At 45.6% G+C, this 14,524-nt stretch overlaps 1 protein-coding gene across 2 annotated transcripts in view; it reads left to right on the forward strand.

Moving 5' to 3' along the window:
* The window catches only part of gpsm1b (G protein signaling modulator 1b), a 248,614-nt gene that overhangs the window by 641 nt on the left and 233,449 nt on the right, over positions 1-14,524 (forward strand). The window lies entirely within an intron of this gene.

The following is a 14,524-nucleotide window of genomic DNA, read 5'->3' on the forward strand; positions in this document are numbered from 1 at the left end:
CTTGTGGCAAAGCTGACTGTGACAGTTCATGAGGCTTGGCTGCTCCTGTTTACTTCTGACAGGCGATGGCTGCCGTCCTCCTCCTCCTCCTCCTCCTCCTCCTCCTTCTTTTCCCCTTCTGACCAGAGCTAACATGATAGAGCAGCGCCCACACCTCATCATCATTAAGAGACTGAGAGACAAGTGCTAAGACATTTGGGAAAGTGACACACCCCATGAGCACGCTCTCACAGCTTGAACCCCAGTGATTACATGGCACAGCAGAGAGCACACTTTGGACTCCTCTTGAGCCAGTCTAACTTGGCAGAGCACTGACCACACCTGAGACATTCTAGAAATTCAGTGTCTCCTGTCAAGTGCTGATATTGTGTAGCGGTGACCCCCATAACTACATTTGTTTCTGTATAGTATTTACCTGGCACAGCAGTGACCCCACCATGGACTCGCTTTTAGAAGTCCTGTCAGGTACAAAGATCAAGTCAGAGTGACACCCCAGAACCACACTGTTGGAAGTTGAGCCTATGCTGTCTAATGATTACAAAGCACAGGAGGGACCAAATTCTGGATTTACTTTGAACCAATCAAATGCAGCAGTGACCACACTTAAGATGTATATGTAATTAAGTGCCAGTATTGTGTAGGGGTGACCCCAGTGTAACCATACCATCTGCCTAGTAATACCATACCATAGCAGTGCCCACATTGTTGGACCACAGTAGACTTGAGTGTGCACAGCAGTGTCCACACCTCCACTTCTATTAGAAATCAAGAGACCTCCATCAAGTGTTAACATGGCTCTCCCTTAATCACACTGCTGAAAACTGAACCTATGCTGTCCAGCAACACCATGCCACACAACTAACTACATTACTGACTCACTTTGAGCCAATCTAACTTGGCAGAGCTCTGACCACACCTCAAAACATTTTAGAAATTTAGTGTCTCCTGTCAAGTGTCAATATTGTGTAGAGGTGACCCAAATGTAACCACACCTTTGGAAACTGAACCCATGCTGTCTAGTAATACCACAGCATAGCAATGCCCACATTGTCGATTAGCTCACGGTAGACTTAACACCTCAAACATTTTAGAAATTAAGCACCTCCTGTCAAGGTCTAATACCCAGTCAGAGTGACTCCCTATAACAATTCTGTTGGAAATTGAACCAGCGCTGATTATTAGGTGGCACAGCAAGGAGCACACTATGCATTCATTTTAAACTGGTCTAACATGGCACAGCGGTGACCACACCTCACTTCTATTAGAACTGAATTGGCTCTTGTCAAATGCTAATATTGTGCAGGGGTGACCCCACTGTGACCATTATGCTGCCTAGTAATACCATAGCATAGCAGTGCCCACATTGCTGGTTGGCTCACAGTAGACTTGAGTGTGCACAGCGGTGGCCATACCACCACTTCTATTAGAAATCAAGAAACTTCCATCAAGTGTTAACACGGCTCTCCCTTAACCACACTGCTGGAAACTGAACCTGCGCTGCCCAGTAATGCCATACCACACAACTACAGTGGTGTGAAAAAACTATTTGCCCCCTTCCTGATTTCTTATTCTTTTGCATGTTTGTCACACAAAATGTTTCTGATCATCAAACACATTTAACCATTAGTCAAATATAACACAAGTAAACACAAAATGCAGTTTTTAAATGATGGTTTTTATTATTTAGGGAGAAAAAAAATCCAAACCTACATGGCCCTGTGTGAAAAAGTAATTGCCCCCTTGTTAAAAAATAACCTAACTGTGGTGTATCACACCTGAGTTCAATTTCCGTAGCCACCCCCAGGCCTGATTACTGCCACACTTGTTTCAATCAAGAAATCACTTAAATAGGAGCTGCCTGACACAGAGAAGTAGACCAAAAGCACCTCAAAAGCTAGACATCATGCCAAGATCCAAAGAAATTCAGGAACAAATGAGAACAGAAGTAATTGAGATCTATCACTCTGGTAAAGGTTATAAAGCCATTTCTAAAGCTTTGGGACTCCAGCGAACCACAGTGAGAGCCATTATCCACAAATGGCAAAAACATGGAACAGTGGTGAACCTTCCCAGGAGTGGCCGGCCGACCAAAATTACCCCAAGAGCACAGAGACGACTCATCCGAGAGGTCACAAAAGACCCCAGGACAACGTCTAAAGAACTGCAGGCCTCACTTGCCTCAATTAAGGTCAGTGTTCACGACTCCACCATAAGAAAGAGACTGGGCAAAAACGGCCTGCATGGCAGATGTCCAAGACGCAAACCACTGTTAAGCAAAAAGAACATTAGGGCTCGTCTCAATTTTGCTAAGAAACATCTCAATGATTGCCAAGACTTTTGGGAAAATACCTTGTGGACTGATGAGACAAAAGTTGAACTTTTTGGAAGGCAAATGTCCCGTTACATCTGGCGTAAAAGGAACACAGCATTTCAGAAAAAGAACATCATACCAACAGTAAAATATGGTGGTGGTAGTGTGATGGTCTGGGGTTGTTTTGCTGCTTCAGGACCTGGAAGGCTTGCTGTGATAGATGGAACCATGAATTCTACTGTCTACCAAAAAATCCTGAAGGAGAATGTCCGGCCATCTGTTCGTCAACTCAAGCTGAAGCGATCTTGGGTGCTGCAACAGGACAATGACCCAAAACACACCAGCAAATCCACCTCTGAATGGCTGAAGAAAAACAAAATGAAGACTTTGGAGTGGCCTAGTCAAAGTCCTGACCTGAATCCAATTGAGATGCTATGGCATGACCTTAAAAAGGCGGTTCATGCTAGAAAACCCTCAAATAAAGCTGAATTACAACAATTTTGCAAAGATGAGTGGGCCAAAATTCCTCCAGAGCGCTGTGAAAGACTCATTGCAAGTTATCGCAAACGCTTGATTGCAGTTATTGCTGCTAAGGGTGGCCCAACCAGTTATTAGGTTCAGGGGGCAATTACTTTTTCACACAGGGCCATGTAGGTTTGGATTTTTTTTTCTCCCTAAATAATAAAAACCACCATTTACAAACTGCATTTTGTGTTTACTTGTGTTATATTTGACTAATGGTTAAATGTGTTTGATGATCAGAAACATTTTGTGTGACAAACATGCAAAAGAATAAGAAATCAGGAAGGGGGCAAATAGTTTTTCACATTATCGACTCACTTTAAACCAATCTAACTTGGCAGAGCTCTGACCACACCTCAAAACATTTTAGAAATTTAGTGTCTCATGTCAAATGCTGATATTGTAAACTAAATAAAGTATCTATCTATCTGTCATTATATAGTGCCCTTCATATCTATCTATCTATTATATAGTGCCTTATCTATCTATCTATCTATCTATTATATAGTGCCTTTCATATCTATCTATCTCTATCTATTATATAGTGCCTTTCATATCTATCTCTATCTATTATATAGTGCCTTTCATATCTATCTCTATCTATCTCTATCTATTATATAGTGCCTTTCATATCTATCCATCTATCTATCTATTATATAGTGCCTTTCATATCTATCCATCTATCTATCTATTATATAGTGCCTTTCATATCTATCTATCTATCTATTGTGTAGCGGTGACTCCCATAACTACATTTGTTTCTGTATAATAGTTACCTGGCACAACAGTGACCCCACTATGGACTCGCTTTGAGCCAATGTAACGTGGCACAACAGTGACCACATCTCAAACTTATTAGAAGTTCAGTCAAGTGCAAATATTAAGTCAGAGTGACTCCATATAGCCATGCTGTTGGAAGTTGAACCCATGTTGTCTAACGATTACATGGCACATGAGGGACCACACTGTGGATTTCCTTTGAACTAATCAAATACAGCAATGACCGACCGCACATCAGCACCGCAGTGACCACACTTCAGAAGTATGTGAAATTAAGTGGCTCCAGTATCATGTAGGGTCGACCCCAATTTAACCATATCCATCCATTATCCACCGCTTATCCGAGGTCGGGTCGCGGGGGCAGCAGCCTAAGCAGGGAAGTCCAGACCTCCCTCTCCCCGGCCACCTCCTCTGGGGGGACCCCGAGGTGTTCCAAGGCCAGCCGGAAGATATAATCGCTCCAGCGTGTCCTGGGTCTGCCCCGTGGCCTTCTCCCAGTGGAGCATGCCCAGAACACCCCCCTACCAGATGCCCAAACCACCTCAACGGATTCCTCTCAATGCAGAGGAGTAGCGACTCTTCTCCGAGTCTCTCCCAGATAACTGAGCTCCTCACCCTATTTCTAAGGCAGGGGTGTCGAACTCCGGTCCTGGAGGGCGGTTTTCATTCTAACCACCTTCTTAATTAGTGACCTGTTTTGCTGCTAATTAACTTTTGCCTTAGTTTTAATTAACTCAGCTCAGACCCTTTAGTTCTTTCTTTTTCCTTAATTAGCAGCCAAATAATAATTTGACACAAAATGAACAAACAGGTGACCAGCTAAGCACGTTATCTGAACATAAAGAAAGGTGATGGTCTTGGTAAGGTTGATCTCTCAGGTCAGTAATCAGAAACAGAAAATCAACAGTTTAGGAAATGTCTGCTGTGGTAGAATGATAGCAGCAGCAAGCCATGGAATTAAACAGTGGCTTTAATTAACAGCTAGAATTGACTTCTCATTAAGGAACTGGTTGGAGTTTGAAGCCCCACTTTAGCTGTTCATCTGTTGGCTCGTTTCATGTCTCATTTCTGTTTGGCTGCCATTTAATGAAGAAAAGAATCAATTGAGAGGACTGAATCCTTAAAAACAGGGCTAATAAAATGAAGGGAAAAGGAGTTAATTAGCAGTGAAAACTGGTCAACTGTTAGAATGAAAACCTGCAGCCACTGCGGCCCTCCAGGCCTGGAGTTCGACACCTGTGCTCTAAGGGAAAGTCCAGCCACCCTGCGGAGAAAACTCATTTTGGCCGCTTGTATCCGTGATCTTGCTCTTTCCACCACTACCCAAAGCCCGTGGCCGTAGGTGAGGGTAGGAACGTAGATCGATTTAACCATATTGTCTGAAAAATGAGCTTATGCCGCCTAGTAATACCATACCATACCATAACAGTGCCCACATTGCTGGTTGGATCACAGTAGACTTGAGTGTGCACAGCTGTGTCCATACCTCCACTTCTATTAGAAATCAAGAGACTTCCATCAAGTGTTAACACGGCTCTCCATTAACCACACTGCTGGAAATTGAACCCGTGCTGCCCAGTAACGCCATAACACAGAACTGCGTGATTGACTCACTTTCACTATGTTGTCACTACATACTGGTTACCTGGCACAGCAGTGACCACCCTATGGACCCAGCACTTTAAAACCAATCTAACATGGGACAGCCGTGACCACACCTCAAGGAATTTTTAAAAATTTGGTGTCTCAAATCAAATGCCAACATCAGGTCAGAGCAACTACCTACAACCATACTATTGAAAACTCAACCCGTGTATAGCTACTGCATACTGGCACACACTTTGGACTCACTTTGAACCAATCTCTCATGGCATGGCAGTTGTCATGGCCCAAACGTTTTTGAAATTCAGAGTCCCCTGTCAAATGCTAATATAAAGTCGGAGTGACACCCTATAGCCATTCTGTTGAAAATTTTAAATTTGTGCTTCTTGACTATTGCATAGCACAGCTGGGGTCACACTATGTTCTCCGTTTGAACCAATTTAACATGGCACAGGAGTTGACCGCATGTAAAGTGCATTAGAAATTTCATGGCTTCTGTCTGATGCTAATATTCTGTAAGAATGCCATGTAAACATAATGTTGAAAATTAAATCTGTGCCCAGCAATGACATGGTAACAGCAGAGACAGCACTATTGATTAACGTTAAACCAACCTGTCATGGTACATCAGTGACCACAACCTGTCTGTGAGAAGTGCTGTGGCTTCACTCAAGTGCTAGTGTTGTGCAGGAGTGACCCCTTATAATGCCAGCTGGTTATGATGTATGGCAGTGACCACTCCGTGGACTCGCTCTGAACCAATCGAATATGGCACAGCAATGACCACAGCACACCTAAATTTGAAACCTAAAGGTGCTGTCAAACGCTAATCTAGTATTGACGTGACTTCCAACAATCACATTGTCATAAATCGAACCTGGGCTTACTTTGAATTAATCAAGATTGGCACAGGAGTGACCACACCTCACCTCCATTAGCACTTGGCAGATGTCCCTCATTTTTTAATGTGGTGCAGAAGTGATTGCTATATACACTGTTGCTGCTGACTGATTACATGACACAGCAGTGACCGGTGAGCAGTGCCAGTGCTGTACTGGCACAACTGTGACGGCAGTGACCGCTCTACACTGTCACTTTGAGTCAGTCTGACGTGGCACAACTGACACGGCAGTGACCGCTCTACACTGTCACTTTGAGTCAGTCTGACATGGCACAACTGTGACCACTGCTGGGAATTTACACAACGATGCCCAGTTATTAGATTTGTACAATTAATGGTGACTCTCTTTGAACTAATCTAACACAGCATAGCAGTGACCGCACTGGACTGTGCTGACCAGTGATTAAATGACACAGTTGTGACCATACTGTTGACTCATTTTGAACTAGTCTAGCATGGCACAGCAGTGACCACACCTCGTCTCCTTTACAAATTAAGCCACTTCTGGAAAGTGCTAATACTGTGTAGGAGTGACTTCCTATCGCCGAATCCCACCTTGAACATATCGGAAATCCAGGGGCTCCTATCAAGTGCTAATATTGTGTGGCTGTGACCCGCATAACTACATAGCTGCTGCATAGTGCCTACCTGGCATGGCAGTGACCACACTATGGACTCTCTGAACCAGTCTAGCATGGCATAGCATTGACCAAACCTCATCTCCATTACAAATTAAGCGCCTTCTGGAAATTTCTAGTATTTTGTACCAGTGACTTCCTATAACCATACTGTTGGAAATTGAACCCGTGCTGCCTAATGATTGCATGGGACAGCAATGACCACATTATGAGTTCAGTTTGAACCAATTTAACATGGCACGGCAGTGACCACACCTTCAGGGGCTCCTGTCAAGTGCTAATATTGTGTGGCCGTGACCCCCACATATTTACATTGCTGCTGCATAGTGCCTACCTGGCATGGCAGTGACCACACTATGGACTCTCTTTGAACCAGTCTAGCATGGCACAGCAGTGACCACACCTCATCTCCATTACAAATTGAGCAACTTCTGGAACTTTCTAGTGTTTTGCATGAGTGACTTCCTTTAACCATACTGTTGGAAGTTAAACCCATGATGCCTTGTGATTGTATGGTGCAGTGGTGACCTGATTGTTGATTGGCTCACACTGTAGCTGACCTATCACAGCAGCGACCACACCATCTCATCATCAGCCAGGTGCTCACAAGCTTTAGGAACGACCCTGCACTGCTTCCATCGATGGAAATTTTGAACCCGTGTTGCCCAGTAATTATGAGCCAAAGAAGACCCCATTGGTTGACTCCCAGCATGGCAGAGCGATTAATCTCCTCATTTAGAAATTCAAAGACATCATACAGTATAGGAGTTACCCTGCCATGATGATGCTTTGGGAAGTTGAACTTGGGATGCCAAGTGATTATGTGGCATGACAGTGACCACACTATTGACTCACTCTGACCAAAACTAACATGGAGCAGTGGTGACCGCACCCCCCTGTACTTTTGTAATAAAGGGGCTAACGGCATCCCCACCCATAACCACAGGAATCAAAACATGGTGAAGCAGTGACCACCCAACCTCTCCGTTAAAAAATGAAGCAGCCTTGGCAGATATTAGCAAGGAACATCTGTGACCTTCCTGTCTGCCCAACGTCTCTATTAGAAATATGCTTAGTACTCAACACGAGTCATTGCGTCTGACTGGTGCCAATTTGGCACCTTATTCAGGATAAGATCGCAGTCGTCTTGCGGGAGAAAGACTTTCCGAGACTGTGGTCATAAAGCTCATGGAGCCGTTTCTGGACAAAGGCAGAACCGTAACAACAGTTGTGTAAAGTGTGACGGGAGTCCACCTGCAGCTCGCGTCACTTCAGTACACTTGTACTGTGCCAGCGTGCCCATGTCGATCAAACACAGGAAGCTCTGCCGACAAACCTGTGACTTTAGACTGTAGGAAGAGAAGTAAATAAATCAAAGTAAATAACATTCGATGTGGCGGTGTGATGATGCGGATTCAGCTCCACGCTCCCATCTGGCTTCTCTTGAACCTGACACCATCGGTAATGTCACCGGATGAGCTGATCAGTGAGGACATCAACGAAGCAAAGGGAATGGTGCAAAAAGTGCAAAGTCCATCCATCCATCCATCCATTTTCCAACCCGCTGAATCCGAACACAGGAACACAGGGCACAAGGCAGGAACCAATCCTGGGCAGGGTGCCAACCCACCAAAAGTGCAAAGTGCTTTTATTAAAATCAACAAACCAAAAACAGTGTCCAAATAGTGCAGTGCTTCTGATAAGTCATTAAATTAATAATCCAGTAAAACCAATGAAAGGGTGGAGGTTAAAAATCACATAAACCGATCCATAAAACAAGAAGGTTAAAACAGTGCTGCCATCTTTTCCTGGTGACTCCCCTGCTTCTCCCATACAGGCTATGCACCAGGGGGACCAGTCACCCTACCTGCAGCTGACCTTCTTCACTAAACTGGTCTGGTGGCCTCCCGATCCCTGGCTTCGTTCAGCCCCTGCCGGATCGAGACTTGGCCTCCCCCACCGGCCAGGACGCTCCAAATCTCCAGCCCGAAGGCAAGCCAACCTTCTCCCGGTCACTCCTGCTCCATACAAGCGTTCAGCAGGAGCGACCACTACTGTCGGCCCCCCCGGTGTCGGCCAAACACCCCGCTAGGGCTCGCTTCTCCCAGCTGCCTGCAATCATCTGCGAGTCTGCTCTCGCTCGCTTTCTCTCTCACACACACACACCGGCTCCCTCGCTTCCAGCTGCCTTCTTCCTGAACCTCCATTTTGTTTTGCCTCTTTAAGTTTTCCTTCCCTTTTCTGCCTCGCGCTTCTACTATATACAGTACTGTGGAAAAGTTTTAGGCAGGTGTGAAAAAATGCTGTAAACAAAGAATGCTTTCAGAAATATAAATAATGATTGTTTATTGTTATCAATTTACAAAATGCAAAGTGAGCGAACAAAAGAAAAATCTAAATCAAATCAATATTTGGTGTTCCTACCTTTTGCCTTCAAACCAGCATCAATTCTTATAGGTCCACTTGCACAAAGTCGGGATTTTGTAGGATTCTAGTCAGGTGTCTGATCAACCAATTCTACCAAACAGGTGCTAATGATCATCAATGTCACACGTAGGTTGAAACACAGTCATGAACTGAAACAGTAACAGCTGTGTAGGAGGCTTCAAACTGGGTGAGGAACAGCCAAACTCTGCTACCAAGGTGAGGTTGTGGAAGACAGTTTCATGTCATGGCAAGATTGAGCACAGCAACAAGACACAAGGTAGTTCTACTGCATCAGCAAGGTCTCTCCCAGACAAAGATTTCAAAGCAGACTGGGGTTTCAAGATGTGCTGTTCAAGCTCTTTTGAAGAAGCACAAAGAAACGGGCAATGTTGAGGATCGTAGACGCAGTGGTCGGCCAAGGAAACGTAGTGCAGCAGATGAAACACATAAAGCTTATTACCCTTCGAAATCAGAAGATGTCCAGCAGTGCCATCAGCTCAGAACTGGCAGAAACCAGTGGGACCCAGGTACACCCATCTGCTGTCCGGAGAAGTCTGGCCAGAAGTGGTCTTCATGGAAGAGTTGCAGCCAAAAAGCCATACCTCTGACGTGGGAACAAGGCTAAGTGACTCAAGTATGCACGAAAACATAGGAACTGGGGTGCAGAAAAACGGCAGCAGGTGCTCTGGACTGATGAGTCAAAATTTGAAATATTTGGCTGTAGCAGAAGGCAGTTTGTTCGTCGAAGGGCTGGAGAGCGGCACAATAATGAGTGTCTGCAGGCAACAGCGAAGCATGCTGGAGGTTCCTTGAACGTTTGGGGCTGCATTTCTGCAAATGGAGTTGGAGATTTGGTCAGGATTAATGGTGTTCTCAATGCTGAGAAATACAGGCAGATACTTTTCCATCATGCGATACCATCAGGGAGGTGTATGATTGGCCCCAAATTTATTCTGCAGCAGGACAACGACCCCAAACATACAGCCAAAGTCATTAAGAACTATCTTCAGCGTAAAGAAGAACAAGAAGTCCTGGAAGTGATGGTATGGCCCCCACAGAGCCCTGATCTGAACATCATCGAGTGTGTCTGGGATTACATGAAGAGACAGAAGGATGTGAGGAAGCCTACATCCACAGAAGATCTGTGCTTAGTTCTCCAAGATGTTTGGAACAACCTACCAGCCGAGTTCCTTCAAAAACTGTGTGCAAGTGTACCTAGAAGAACTGATGCTGTTTTGAAGGCAAAGGGTGGTCACACCAAATATTGATTTGATTTTGATTTCTCTTTTGTTCATTCACTGCATTTTGTTGATTGATGAAAATAAATGATTAACACTTCCAGTTTTGAAAGCATTCTTTGTTTACAGCATTTTTTCACACCTGCCTAAAACTTTTGCACAGTACTGTATTACGGGGACGTGGATCAGGTGTGCCGATTAGCACTGGCAGAGCCTACAAAATGACCTCTAGCAGGCAGGCAGGTCACTGGTGTGATTGTCTCTGACCAAACAATTAGAAATAGACTTCATGAGGGTTGCCTGAGGGCCCGACGTCCTCTAGTGGGCACCGTGGAGCTCGATTGGCATTTGCCATAGAATACCAGAATTGGCAGATCCTGCACTGGCAGGCGCCCTGTGCTTTTCACAGATGAGAGCAGGTTCACCCTGAGCACGTGTGACAGAAGTGAAAGGATCTGGAGAAGCCGTGGAGAACATTATGCTGTCTGTAACATCATTCAGCATGACCGGCTTGGTGGTGGGTCAGTGTTGGTATATCTGGGGAGGCATATCCATGAGGGTATGCAGAGACCTCTACAGGCTAGACAACGGTGTGCACCGCAGGACTGCCATTAGGTATCGGGATGAAATCTTTGGACTGATCGTCAGACCCTATGTTGGTGCAGTGACTCCTGGTGAATGACAATGCCCGGCCTCATGTAGTGAGAGGATGAAAGAACTGATACCATTGACTGGCCCCCCCACGCTCACTCTCCTGACCTCAATCCAATAGGACACCTCTGGGTGGGACATTATGTTTCGGTCCATCCGAACCACCTCAGCCTGTCCAGGAGCTCAGTGATGCCCTGGTCCAGATCTGGGAGGAGATCTCCCAGGACACCATCCATCGTCTCATTAGGACGTTGTCAGGCATACAAACTACTGAGTACGATTTGGAGTTGCTGCAATGACATTTCGGCCGAATGGACTCGCCTGCCTGCCCCATCATTTTGTTCCCTTTGATTTTCGGGGTTGTCCCTCTGTTGGTTGATCATTTTCATTTCCATCCTTTCGTTCCTCACACATCACCCTATCAGTCCATACCAGTAGAGATGGCCAGCAGGATTTGTTTTTCCCATTGAGATCTGATGTGTTTTCAAAGTGGTCCTTTCATTTAATTTTTTTTGAGCAGTTTATAAGTAACATATAAATGTTTTTCATATAAAGATAATCACAAACAGGACTTTGCACGATACGTTGGTGAGCTCCATAAGCCCTGCTGTTTTATTGAAGAACGTGTGTGTGGCCAAGTGACTGGCAGATTGACGCCGGACCTCTTGCTGCATCCAAACAGTGCCATCTTTCGTCTTTATGCCTGGTGCAGCTGTGTTGTCCTTATATGTGAGTGGAGGTTTCTTGTGCGGAGGGCTTCTGTTCTCTTTCTCCGATGTTGAATCCTCGTCCTCATCTGAGGTCATCTCTGTTATTGCATGTCGTCATTTGAAAACAGCAGTGTCAGATCGGGTGGTGTGTGTGTGAATGTGACTGAGAGAATAAAACTGAACAAAGAAAAACCAAAAGCTAACCTTCACAAGTACCAAACATTACCACCGTCTGTTACAGACTCAAATCAAATGTCTGTTTTTATTGTTTAATAGTAACAATAAGAGCAGCTCACTACTCAAAACGGTAATTGTGGAGAGCGCCCGAATTCGAACCTGCGACCTCTCGATTACGAGTCCGCAGTTCTTCCCTCTGTACCACCCAAACGGTCGTGTCAGCGTCGTACCCTAACTCGTTTTCTTCGGTTATATTCTTGAATAAAACTGCACTTGTTCTGTTATATTTGTACCCTTTGTGAAAGTGTTTATTTGATATTTGGACTTCAGACTTCACACACATTATACACTGTGGCAGGCGGCTGGCGTCCGTGCCCAGCCGGGACGCACCTGCACACTATATTCAGGGGGAGCAGCCCTGGACAGTGCAGTACCTCCCCCTGGACGCTAGATGTCTGCACCCCTGGGGTAAAGCAATGCCTCAGTTTCCCACAGGGCTCCTTGGGAATTGGAGTTGGGTTGCAGCCCTGTTGGGTCCCACAGGCACCGCCAGGGGGTGCTGTGTTTAGGGCTCCTGAGCCCGTGTGGGCAGCAGATTCATCGCAGCCGGAACTCGTGATCAAGCAACTGGAGCACTTCCGGGAGAACTATAAAAGGAGCCAGCGACCACCACTCAGTGGCTAGAGTCGGGTGGAGGAGGACAAGGTTGCCTGGGAGGAGTGGTGGTGCTAAGGAGGGGAAAGTGCTTGTTGTACTGGTGTGAATAGTGCTGGGACTGTGTATTACCTGTAGGTCACAGGGAAGACTTGTGTGCCCACAGGGGCAGAAAATAAATAGTTTATTTTATTGTACACGTGCCTCCGTGTCAGTCTGTGTCGGGTCGGGCGCTATGTAACGTCAGGCTTACAGCACTTAATGTCAAGGTTTTGTTGTTGGTACTATAACGTAATAAAAGTTTCTGTTTTAGTTATGTGTTCAGCATTTCTTGCATTTCCTGTCATCCTACGTTTACGCAGATCGTTGGAGACACGGAGCACACTTAACGATGTATTATTTACCCTGTACAACTCCAAGCACATCACACGCAGATAAACTGACTTGAGCTGGGAAAACTTTTTCCCCCCTGAGTTGAGCTGCGGCAGTGGGAGGGATGGGACAGCAGGCTGCTTGCTGCTTGTGCCGATCGACGCATTTACAACACAAGACACTGATGGAGAGGTGTGAAGGAATTTAAGGTGGGCTAGGATTGCAAGTTTTTTTGTAGGCTTCAGGAATTCTAGATTCCTAAATCCTGACATTGGCACTTGGCCAGTTATAGGCAATGAAGGTCACCCTTCTTAAACTGACTGTCCTGTGCGTAAAGGGGTACGACAAAGCCCATGACTGGATAGCCACTTAGTGCCAGAACTTGGTCCAGCAGTGCAGGGATTCAGGGTGTCAGGTGTGGCCATTCCCTGCCGAGGTGGTCTTATAGAGGGTTCAGTACTCACTGCCCTCAATTCGGCTACTCGCAGGATTAGAGAAGCAGCAGAAAGAGCCTTCCTGCTTGTTATGCTACAAAAGGGAGGAAGCTGGGGTGGAAGTCAGGAGATATGATAGGCAGTGATTTGGCCCCCAATCGCCAATCTGCCAACGAGAGGGCGTCGAGGTATGGGGTCAGAACACCAGGGGAAGGATGGGCACCGTCTGACAGGATCAGCTTCACTGAAAGAGTGAGTGAAGTTGAGGCATCTTGGGATGAATGTAAGAATGAAGGGTCACATGAGCAGACAAGAGTCTGCTTAATTCATTGGATGGTTGAGAAGGAAAGGAGAAGATTCTTTATTTCGCCTTATATAATTTCTTGTATTAGGAATTTGTTAGTTTTCACATACCCCTTGGGGTCAGAACGCAGGGTCAGCCATTGTACAGCAGTCCCTGGAGCAATTACAGGTTATAAGGGTCTTGCTCAAGGGCCCAGCAGAGTAAGATCCCTTTTGGCAATGACGGGGATTTGAACCGGCAAACCTCCTGGATACCAGCACAGATCCTTAGCCTCAGAGCCACCACTCCGCAGCCTTGTGTTTCAAGCCCACCAAACCTGTAGTAGGTAAGAAATGAGAGATTCTTGGCACCACTGGAAAGTCTTAAGTTCAAGTTACGCCTTCTCTGTTTCTTTGTTTTTTTTCTTTTTTTTTTAATTACCTGCTCAATTGCTTGCCGCATTCCACAAATCTTTTGCATAGCCCTCTGTCACCGCATTGGAAATACCAGAGCTGCCACTGCGGCCTCAAGTCACTTGGCTTTAATTTAAACTTGGACTTCACTTCACTTTCAGTGTAGGATTCCTGCAAGTTGCTCATTCAGTGGCATCCAAAATATGTGAAGTAAAGGTGACCGATGATGGACAGTGTGTGGGTGGGTGTGTGGGTGAGTATGAGTGTGTTTTAACAGAGCCGTATGTCATTCGCAAAAAAAATAAAAATAAATGGAGACGGATGGGCTTAGGGCTGGCAGCGTCCCTTACAGTTTACTGCGAGGCCCCCTCTCTTCCCACCCTCAAGCCCTCCTGCTTACTCGATCACTTC

Source organism: Erpetoichthys calabaricus, chromosome 9, assembly GCF_900747795.2.
Source record: "Erpetoichthys calabaricus chromosome 9, fErpCal1.3, whole genome shotgun sequence".
Taxonomy (NCBI): domain Eukaryota; kingdom Metazoa; phylum Chordata; class Cladistia; order Polypteriformes; family Polypteridae; genus Erpetoichthys; species Erpetoichthys calabaricus.